This window comes from Micrasema longulum, unplaced genomic scaffold (assembly GCF_059751315.1).
Source record: "Micrasema longulum isolate JH-2025_06_02 unplaced genomic scaffold, ASM5975131v1 h1tg001604l, whole genome shotgun sequence".
Lineage (NCBI taxonomy): Eukaryota > Metazoa > Arthropoda > Insecta > Trichoptera > Brachycentridae > Micrasema > Micrasema longulum.
In genome coordinates, this window is record NW_028278785.1 from 60,519 (window position 1) to 72,268 (window position 11,750).

Below are 11,750 nucleotides of genomic sequence, written 5' to 3' on the forward strand. Positions count from 1 at the left end.
AAGTTACATAATGAATTCAAAAAGTCTTAGAATTTTTTTTTTCCAACATATGATATTTGGCTTATTGATACATGAAACAGGTGGTGCCGTCTACAAAGCCTAGCTAGAACAAGTATTGTTATTAAATTAAGCAATTCTGCACAGTCAGCTTATCCTGTTATAATTTTGTAAAGAAGTTATGTGTGTGAAATAAAACTAGAATACTCTTGGACAAGTGTATTTAATTAAATGGTTAGGTAGAAATTCTGATGTAATAAATCTAGTGCACATGATATATTTGCCATCAGACTTAGATGTACCTACCTTCAATACAAAATTATTTCAAACCAATTCCCCATGAAATCTGATTATTCGGACTATTCTTAATTCTATGTAAATAGTATTTAATGCATTTGCTTCTAACACATTCATTTGCTAATTACACATGAAATCTGATTATTCGGACTATTCTTAATTCTATGTAAATAGTATGTTTTTTTGCTGTCGTTCATTTATCCTTCACGTGACAATATCGCCCCCTCCCCATACCTTCACAAGTCTAGGTAATGCTCCTGTCAGCAATCTGGAATCGTAGAGCGAACGCACGACGGTATTTTTAGTGAAAAAGCCTGTGAGACGTATTGCGACCTTTTGTTCTATATTTTTTGTGAGTTCGGTTTAAGATATTTAAAAAAATTAAATAAAGTTTTTCTTGGACGCATATTTGTGTTTTCAAAATATTTTTTCCCAATAAAAATAACTAAAAAAAGTATTCAGTATCGATGTACCTACCCAAAACTTGAAGGTGGGGGGTCGATAGTATATCTTTATGATTATTTATGATTATACCGTCAAGGTTTATCGTTTACGTTTTTATCTTCCCATCACAATCGAGGCCCAGTGCCTGGATTATGAACGCTCTCTTCATTTGTATTTATCGAGACGGTATACTTAACTTCTGTACTATCTGTATCTTACCTCGGTATGTTCTACCTACTTGTCATATCGACATCATATGATCGAAACAAGCCAATGCCGCAAACAATTAGTCCGCGTTCCTTACGTCACAAAAGTTAAAAATAATTCTCATTTATAGTTTAAATAGGCTTCTGTAATAAAAAGTGATCACATCAAAGCGATTCTAAACTCCAATAAATCCCAATTCAAACAAAAAATGCTCGCTTGAACATGAATTTTGTATAACTTTTGGAAATCACCTGGACGGTACGCTTAACGATCGTCTGTATGTATCTACCGATCGACTACCAAGCCGGCTCCTTTAACGTCTCGCTGCATACACTCGGAAAGATAGTAAAACACATGGAAAAAATATAATAACTAAATTTATTTTTTACACTGGTAACTCCCTTACGCCTAGATACTCTTACATGTAAATGGACAGAGCACAGCGACATTATTTTCACATCTAGGCGTTCGTTTTATTAAAGTGACAGATATGTCTGAATTTAATTCGACTTCAAAATTTACTTATTTCTCTCTCATATTTTTAATAGGCTTTTAATAAAAAAAGTGCCATCCTCAAAACTATTAGATTTTTTAACAAATCATAATTAAAGGAAAAATTGCTAGGTGTAACAAAATTTTTGAGACTTTAAGTGCGTAGATAAACGTATCGAGGGGCTCTAGACCCGTCGGTATAAAATTATGTACTTACATCAAAACTTAATGGTGGGGGTATCGGTAGTATACCTTTGTAGTCGGTCGGGAGACTTTTATTTTCAACTATGACGTCATACTGAAGCTATGTCATTTTAGAGCGTAGATATGTGTACCACGGTACACATACGTCACGACGCACGCTTCCCCTTGATTCATATCGATGTACCTACCCAAAACTTAAAGGTGGGGGGTCGGTAGTATAACTTTATAATCGCTAGAGGGAATTTATCTTCAACTTTACCGTCAAGGTGAAGGTATGATGTATTTATCTTCCCATCATAATCGAGGCCCAAGTCATACTATTAGTAGGTCACATAAAATTTTTGTTCGTAATTTTTTATTTTTTTATTTTATTAACTTATACGGCAAATCTACCTTTTACAAAAAATTATAATATTAACATATTTGGTTTGATTATTTAAAAAAAAACATAAATTACCTTTTACCCAAGATTTATAAACAAAAAATATACAACAATACAGTAAAAGTTTAAATAATTCAAGGATAAATACAAAAATTTAAATGGATATTTTCACGCCGGATTTGGAAAGTAAAATTTGTAAAACTATGCTGGATTTTCAAACAAAAAATATTCATCCTTGCTATGCGAAGAATGAATGTCCGCTAATTCTACAACACATCTGTATAAGATAGAGCGCGAAGTAGAATTTAGAATCGGGTTGTGGTACCGTGGCTAGCGTTTCAGACTCACGGCCCAAAGGTATGTGGTTCAAATCCCACTCTACCCCAACTTGATTCCCATTTTCTAATAGTGAGTTATTTACAACTCGTTTAAAATGGCCCTCAAAATTAGATATTTGGGTAAATCATAAAAACGCAAATATTTCTTTTAAAAAAAGAAGATAGAACTCATAACAAGGGAAACAGAGGCGCTGTTCTGTGGTGGGTGTTGCGTAAAACAGATTCATTGTTTTTTTTCTAAGTATATTTTGTTTATTACCAATATGTTTTAACTGTAAACTGAAAACGTAATGTAAGCGACGTTGCATCAGTACATTCTGAGCATACGAACAATTTTTAGCATGGCATGTTTCGACATGTGCTGTTTTAATGCATATTTGCGTTTAGTTGTAAATTTACATTCTGGGCAAGCAAATGGTTTCTCGCCAGAATGTACCAATAAGTGCTGCTTTAAAGTGCATTTACGTCGAGTAGTATAGCCACAATCTGAGCATGCGAACGGTTTCTCGCCAGTATGTGTTAACGTGTGGCGTTTTAAAATAGAATTCTTTGAAGCTGTATATTTACATTCTGAGCATGCAAACAATTTCTCGCTAGCACGTACTAGAGCGAGAACACTTATATCCTTTTTCCGCGTTTTATCATAACATTCCGAAAATGCCAACGGGTTTTCACCGTTATGTATAAACATGTGCTGTTTTAATCCATATTTTCGTTTAGTTGTGAATTTACATTCTGGGCAAGCAAATGGTTTCTCGCCAGTATGTATAATTAAGTGCCGCTTTATTATATGCTTGTTATGAGTTTTATAGTTACATTCTGCGCAGGCAAACAAATTTTCACTAGTATGTAGCAACATGTGATTTGTTAAATAACGTTTTTGAGTTGTTTTAAATTTACATTCTGGGCAAGCGAATGATTTCTTTCTAGAATGTGTCAACATGTGCAGTTTTAAACTATCCTTGCTTCGACTTATATATTTACATTCTAAACATGCGAATGGTTTTTCCCCAGTATGTATTAACATGTGCTGTTTTAACTTATGCCTCCATCGACTTTTATATTCACATTCTAAGCATCCATGAGATTTTTCGCTAGCATGTAATAACATGTGTTGTTTCAAATTACTATTATTTGAAGATGTATATTTACATTCAGAGCATGTAAATCGTTTCTTGCTAGCGCTCGTCGACCGACGTACATTACGAGGTTTCTTATCTGGCTGTAGTTTTGGACCACGAGAGGGTAGAATTATATTCTCCACAAATAATGCTGTTGACCCTGAAAAGAAAAAGTCTTTTTTAAAATTATTTATTTAACTTTTTGTACATAATGTTATTTGTACATTAGCGGGCTTATTGCCATATGGCAATTTCTTCCAACCAACCAATAAAATAAAAGTTTAATTTTTATAATTCAAGTTACAGAACATATTCAATGGAAAAAAAATTAAAAAGCCAAAGATATACCTATAAAAATAGAAATAAACGTATTTGTTTATAAATTATCTTAAATCAAAACTATTACTCAATGGGAAAAATGAAAAAAAGAGGAAAGAGGAAAAAGGAAAGGAGGAGAGATTAAGGAAGAGAAAGGAGATGTTTCTTCAGACGTGATTTAAACAGAAATAATGTAGTAATATCTTTCATGGTGGATGGGAGATGATTCCACAGTCGAGCCGCATGGACACTATATGAGTTAGAGAAGAAAGAGGAATTGTGGATGGGTATTAAGAGAGTGCCTTGAGAATTAGAACGAAGAGGTAAACCATGAACTGATAAGCGTTGAAAATTTTCACGCAGTTATATAGGAGCGTTAGGACTATGAAATACATTGAACAGAAGTGAGAGGGAATGATAGTCTCTCCGCTGTCTAATTTTGAACCATTTAAGTTGCCTACGATAATCAGAAATGTGGTCATATTTCCTAAGACCAAAAATGTACCTTATGCATGTATTCTGATGTCGTTCAAGTTTATCAAAAATTCATAACATTAACCTGGTAGGAAGCATTGGGCCACCGTTTTGCGAATACCTGGGACCTACTTGTAGCAGACCCTGGCTAGGCCTAGAGGGAAACTTTATATTTTGATTGAGCTAATCCCCGCGGCTATTACATGATTATTAATTAACGATTGACAATTAATTAAATGCGAGGGAAGCGATTTGCTGATGAATGTCGATAAATCGAATGTGATGGTTTTTGAAAGAAACGAAAATATGACTAAATGTGAAATCACTGTGAAAGGAGTTATAATAAAGCAAGTAGAGGAATTTGTGTATCTGGAAAGTATGTTTACTAGGGATGGAATGACTGAGAAAGACATTGAAAGGAGGATGAGTGCGGGGAACAGAGTGTTTGGTGCACTTAAATCAACCTTGGCAAATAAATGTTTGTCGCAAGAGGCAAAATAAGAAGTTCGCAACGGAGTCCTGGTCCCTACCCTGATGTATGGGAGCAAAGTATGGACTTGGAAAAACAGGGATGAAAGTAAGCTGAATGCTGTCGAAATGCGAATGTGTGGTAAAACTATGTACGTAGGTGCGCAAGTGTTGAGATCCGTACATTATGTAAGGCTGAGACAAGCATTATCGACAAAATCAAGAAAGGAGCTCCGCGCTGGTTTAGACATGTAGAGCGAATGGACAGCGAAAGAACGGCTAAGAATATTTACAATGCGAATGTTGATGGATGCAGAAATAGAGGAAGACCGAGAAAGACATGGCATTTATTTATATTTGGATAATTTATATGGCGCCGTTTTTGTGAAAATCACCTCAAAGGCGCTGTACAATAAATAACAAATCCACCCTGCGCGGTATTTTCACCGGGTACACGCTACAAAAAGCGACTCAAGCGTCACAGTAGAATTAGAATGAGGAACTTCAGCCCTACGGGAAATTGGATACAAAAAATGTTTTCTTACGCGGGGTAAAAATTAGAGCATTAAATTGTACGGCAAAGTCTTGAAAATGTACAGAAAAAATAATAAAAAATATTTTGATAAAAACGCCCTACTTTAAATGACGTCACTGGTTCATGTGAATCAACCTATGATCTGAGAGCTATGGAAGATTTCCAGTCTGCTTGTCGCTTCTGGACCAATGGGAAGAACTGAATGAGAATAAGCGGAAATGAACCTCTGACGTTACACGCGGAGTTATTTCAGAAATACAAAACTTTGAAAAATCGTAGCGCCGATAATACGATGTATAAAAATTAAAAAAAAAATTTTTTGACTTAGTTTAACAGTCTATGTACAAATATGTTTTTTTTTTAAATCACTGAACTTCCTCATTATTTCGGTAGCATTACCGCGCCGGGTGGATTTGCGTGGCATGTGTGAAAGGGCCTTATTATTGTTTCTGGGTATTGATTAGGTACTGTTTCTTTTTTTTTTACTGGCTTAGAACGGAGTAAATAACCCTAGTTCCTAATCAAAGCAAATTTGTAAAAATGTATAAATTTATGTATTAAGTAAATCATTCGTTTTTAAATAGTGGCATTCGCGTGACCTTCTTTGCAGTACAGACTTTAATTTAGACATCCAAATGCGCATAGCTCGATGTTACGTCTTCTCGGTACTTTTTTACGGCGCCGAAACGTGGACCCTCACCCAAAACACTTCAAAAATGATCGAAGCCTTTGAAATGTGGTGCTACAGGAGGATATAAAAAATCTCCTGGGTGGATAGAGTCCGAAACGGAGATGTTCTCCGACGGATGGAAAAAGATAAAGAGGTACTGAAGACCATAAAGAAAAGAAAACTTGAGTACTGTGGGTGTGTGATGAGAGGCGAAAAATATAACATTTTACAAGTCATTCTACAGGGAAGGATTGAAGGAAGACGCAGTGCAGATAGAAGGCGCATCTCTTGGCTTAAGAACTTGCGCGACTGGTTCCATTACACTACTCGGTCCTTGTTCAGGGCAGTTGCCTTGCCAACAAAGTGAGAATCGCAACGATAATTTCCAACCTCCGTCGGGGAGAGGAACCATGAGAAGAAGAAGAATAAGAGGCATTGATTTGTTTCATAATTTAAAAATACGTTTGAATGTATATTCCCGATGCTTCCATAATGCTAATGTTTCAAATATGGACTATTTTATAATATAATGGTTTAGGCCAGCACTAAACTACGTATTATTGGCTAACTCGGTACTAGGCACTGTGGGTATAGGAAGGTTTGCAGTACTCACCTCCATCAGCTACCGACCACTCAAGGAACTACTCAACCATGCAAAACTATTGACAACAATATTACTTTTGATTTATATAAATCTCTGGATGGTAAAGTGAAATGCAGAATGACTTACTAGAGTCACCTGCAGCGTTGCGAGAGGATTCCAAACATTCTTGTTTTATATCAGGATGATCGATGTCAATTTCCGTAAATATCTGTATATCACTCTCTATAGTATACTGTTGTTCAGTACTAATTCCCGATTCAACCTTGACGGTAGCTACACCTGGTTCCTCGCTTCTGTAGGGACATGGCGTCCCCTCCCCAGCATGGACAATATCTCCTTTAACATCGCTAGGCCCCTGTTCTACCTTCACGGTAACAAAACTTGGTTGTTCGCTTTTGTAAGGACATGACATCTCTTCCTCAGCATGGCAAATATCTTCTTTTACATCGCCAGTTCCTGGTTCAGCCTTCACGGTTGCAGCACCAAGTTCCTCGCTACTGTAGGGACGTAACGTTACTTCCCCAGTATGAAGAATATCTTCTTCTACACGGCCAGTCTCTGGTTCAGCCTTTACACTCACCAAGGCGATCTGTTCCATAGTCAAATACAAACACGTCTCTATATCTGATGATCAATCAGCTGAAAATGTAAACGATTCACATAAAATACTTAATATTCATAAAACAATAACAATATTTCAAGTTTGTCCAAAAGTTTTTAGACAAGGACTGGATTCAACTCCTTGGGGAGCTGTTGATATTAACATACTACAACAGAGATGAACATTTTAAAGAAGCTAATATAGAAGTCTAGGCATCAACAGTGATTATAACCTGTCATTGGCTGGTTTATGTGGCCACTTTACGCACTGTATAACATTCACCATTTTGCCCATATTTAAATACCTATACACCTTTAATTCTTTCATCTGTTGATGTTTGTGAAGTCAAAAAGCTAAAACCTTTATTTATGCGGGTGAGATTCATCCAATTGAATTATTTCACCGACATACTAGGCAACGCCTGAAATTTTTCTATATTGCCTTCTAGAGAAGAACATTTTTGAAAATATTCTTCATCTCTGTTGTAAAATGTTAAAATTAAAAGCTCCCCGGGGAGTCGAGTCCTTGTCTACAAAAATTTGGACAAACTCAAAATATTGTTCAAATAAATTAATTGCTAAAAGTAAGAAGGGCGTAGATATTAAAAGAGTCTATATTGAGAAATAAAAATAAATTATTATTAACCAAAAGTCTTTTCCTTCATACCCATACCGAGAATATATTGAACGCCCCTCGTACATATTATGTGTACCTACATTATATATAAATAGAAATAAAATATAAGGTTGATGGTCACAAACAACAAAATTATACCCGACACGTTTTTTGCTTTGTTTTATGTGTCAGTATCATACAGAATTAATACTCCCTTAAACAGTAGATCACAATTGACATTACCGTCGTCACCCGGCGATAACAAACACTTCTCACATAAACATATTCCGGACAACAGACGGCGCTATATAATGAAAGAGTTTTACCTACAGCTAAAACTTGAATTGAGTTGCCTGGGTGCCTCTCGTCAGAATACATGTGATCAATTCCTGCCAGGTGATAAACAATCAATCAAACAATTACATATTTTACTTATTCTCCTGCCTGTGACAGGTGCCATAGCAACCAGAGATAACGTTAAACTATAACAAGCAGGGTTGCCAGAGGCCAGACTGGATCAAGCGAAAATAGGTAGATTCAGAAAAATACATCGGTAGATTCGGGCGGAGAGAAAGGGAGGGGGAGGAGGGCAAAAATAAATTTGACTGTTGTTCAAAAATAAAGCGCCATTTCGCCTAAGGCCGTTGTTTTAAATAGTATAAAACGCTTGATAAATGAACAATTGAAAACCAAAAGAACATATTGATGTGAATCACCAAAATATATTGATTCCGGCTTGCAAAACTGGCTTAGAATACAGGTAAATCTTGTTTTATTGCTTCGAACTTTTATTTATTTATTAACGGACACTGTCCATGTATACAATTTATAAGGTTTAAATATTACAATAAAAGAATAGTTTAAAACATTTTTAAAAAAAAGAAAGAAGCATTGACAAACATAAGGGACATCGAGACAAGATCTGGACTATTTATTTAGTGCTCGTTTAAATCGTTGCAAACTTAAACCAAAAAAGTCCAGATCTTGTCTTGAGTTAACAATACGACAAAGACGGGTCATTGGAGAATTTAGGCCATAGTTTGTTCTATGCTGATCGATGAACAGTGCTTCATTGTTTCTCAATCTACGAGTCGGAATATTGAATTTTACTTGTCCCAGTAATGATGGAACATCGATTATACCATTTAGTATGCCGAACATATATATGGAGTCAATATTAGTTCTACGTTTTTGTAGACTAGAAATATTTAACATTGACTCTATTTCAGCACAAGAATAATTATCTCTCTCTAGTCCGAGCATCCAGGCTATTTTTCGAAGCAAACGATGTTGGACTGATTCTATGTGATTTATGCAATTGACATAGAATGGACACCAGACCGCGGAGGCATATTCTAGAAGAGGGCGAACAGTTGAGCAATAAAAAGTTTTGATTGTACGGACATGAGTAAAATCAGAGGATATTCTGTTAATGAAGCCAAGTAATTTCAGTGATTTATTGACTGTATTATCTTTATGCTCGCTGTATGTCAGTTTATAGTCCAAAACAACTCTTGGGAAGGGAAAGGACTTGACTACATCAATTTTGGAGTTTTCTAAAAGGTACTCGAAGAAAATTGGTTATTTTGTTCTATGAAATGACATTATTTTGCATTTTTTAATATTTAGTTCTAATTTATTGACTTTACACCATCGGTTAAAATAGTTAATGTCTGATTGAAGAAGAAAGCAGTCTTGTAAAGTTTGAATTATTTTGAGAATTTTGTTGTCTTTTGTTATTGTTTTTTAATTTCTCTTTCAACAATACTGTATTTCATGTAACCATACAAACTCTTCGAGGGTTTAAGGCATAAATATTTTGATATAAGTGTATGTAGCTAATTAAATTAATGAAATCACACAAGTTACCCATGTTTTTATTTTTTAATGCATAAAGATCCATCTGTCAAATGTATTTTCATAAAATATATTCAATGATATATATTAATACCCGTTCTGTAGAAATTCAAGTATTGTGTAAGCCTGTCAATGACTCGGTATAAATAGTTTTTTTTGCAGGTAGAAGCGTCAGGCAGCATAGAGGCCCTGACACTGATAGCTCTTCTCTGTCTCTCTATGTCCTGGTCATTTTTACAATCATCAATCAAACTTTGTTGTCAAACAAAATTGCCAAACAATTAATATTTTAAAGTTCTCTAAATATAAAACTGCTAACTGCTAAAGTACTGAAAAAAATTATTAAAACAATAGTTCAACTAAACTTAAATAATTTATAACAACATAGATGAAGAACATTTAAGAGAAGGTAATATTGAAGTCTAGGCATCTACAGGGCTTATGACCTGTCAATGGCTGGTTTAAGTGACACTGTGTAACATTTACCATTCTGCCTATATTTAAACATCTATAATCCTTCAATTCTTTCATCTGTTGATGTTTGTGAATTTAAAGAGCTGAAACCTTTATTTATGCGGGTGAGATTCATCTAATTTAATTATTTCACCTACATACTAGGCAACGCCTGAAAATGTTATTTTTTCAATTTCTATACTTCTTCGTGGACCAGGTAATTTATCAAAAATATTTTGAGTTTGTCCAAATTGAATCCAGTCTTTGTCTACAAAAATTTGGACAAACTCAAAATATTGTTGATAAATTTAAATTGCTAATTAAATGAAAAAAAGCCATTTCTATAATTTTTTATGCGAAAGGTGATCCCCTTACATTTCTCTTCATAAGATAGGCAAAGCGATATATAAATTTTCAAATAATGTCATGAAATTCTATGGTCATAATTTATTATCCGACAATACGATATATTTGAAAATGACCGGGAATCGCCATTCAACAATTCGTTTCATTAATATATAGTTCATTATATACTTATGCATGAAAGATAAGCAGTTTTTTAACAATCAACAGATAATAATAATAATTATGGATAACGTATACAGCCCCATTTTCGTAATATAATACCTCAAGGGCGCTTTACAAAGTGATTATATAAATAAATAAATTTAATTTTAACTTTTTAATTTAAGAAAAATAATTTACTTTGTCACCACATGCTAAGAATTTATTCAAATAATTTAGAGAACAAGTGGGTTTTAAGTTTCTTCCAAAATATCACTTCACTCTCACAGTTTCGGATTTCTGCTGGGAGAGCATTCCATGCCGTAGGGCCTGCGACCGCAAATGGACGTTCGTCGAATTAAGTGCGCTACTTGCGTAGAGGTATAATAACTTTTCCTTTCGACGTAGATGTAGCTGATCTAAGCGTAAGACGTATGTCAGCTAGTTCAACCTAAGTGAGCAAACAAACAAAAAAAATATTATGATATGTGTTCGTTTTGTTTGTATTGAATTTCGTTCCATGAAAAAAAAGGAAATGTATAGAAATCGGTAGAATTTCAATAGAATTCGGTAGATCGGTAGATTGCTCCCAAAATCGGTAACTCTACCGAAAAATTGGTAGTTATGCCAACGCTGCTTAAGGGGCAGAAAGGGCTGCCATAGAAAAATAAGGCATTAAAATATTGGTAGGAACTAGGTAACTTGGTACTGATACGAGCAATTATCAAATAAAGCACTATTTTCGTAATATTATACCTCAAGGGCGCTCTACAAAGTGATTCTATAGGTATATAAATTAAATTGAAGCTTTTAAATTCGTAACTTAATTGAAACATTTACATGCTACGGATTTATTTACATTATTTAAAAAACAAGTGGATTTTAAGTTTTTTTCAAAATATCACTTCACTCACACATATGCGACCGCAAATGCGCGTTTACTGAATTTAGTGCACTATTTGCGTAGAAGTATAATAACTTTTTCTCTCGCCGTAGACGTAGCTGATCTAAGCGCAAGACGCCTGTCAGCTAGTTCATCTGAAATGCATAGTTCTCTTCGATATAGCAGTGTTGTGCAGTTATTTATACATAGGCCAACAAAGTTTGTATTCCACCCTCTGTGGAAAACGGAGCCAGTGTAATTCCTTGTTAATTTGTAATTACTAATA

The 11,750-nt window shown here is 34.7% G+C and overlaps 1 long non-coding RNA gene across 2 annotated transcripts; it reads right to left on the bottom strand.

The window, feature by feature from the left end:
• Positions 1-2,094: 2,094 nt before the first annotated feature.
• On the bottom strand, positions 2,095-8,254 carry LOC148274697 (uncharacterized). Of its 2 annotated transcripts, none has more exons than XR_015824226.1 (3): positions 8,098-8,254; positions 6,678-7,190; positions 2,095-3,642 (listed from the first exon to the last, which is right to left on the bottom strand). It is a non-coding gene; the product is annotated as an uncharacterized LOC148274697 (long non-coding RNA). The 2 variants fall into 2 exon arrangements; XR_015824227.1 differs by having other exon boundaries at positions 8,094-8,223.
• Between the last annotated feature and the right edge of the window lie 3,496 nt (positions 8,255-11,750).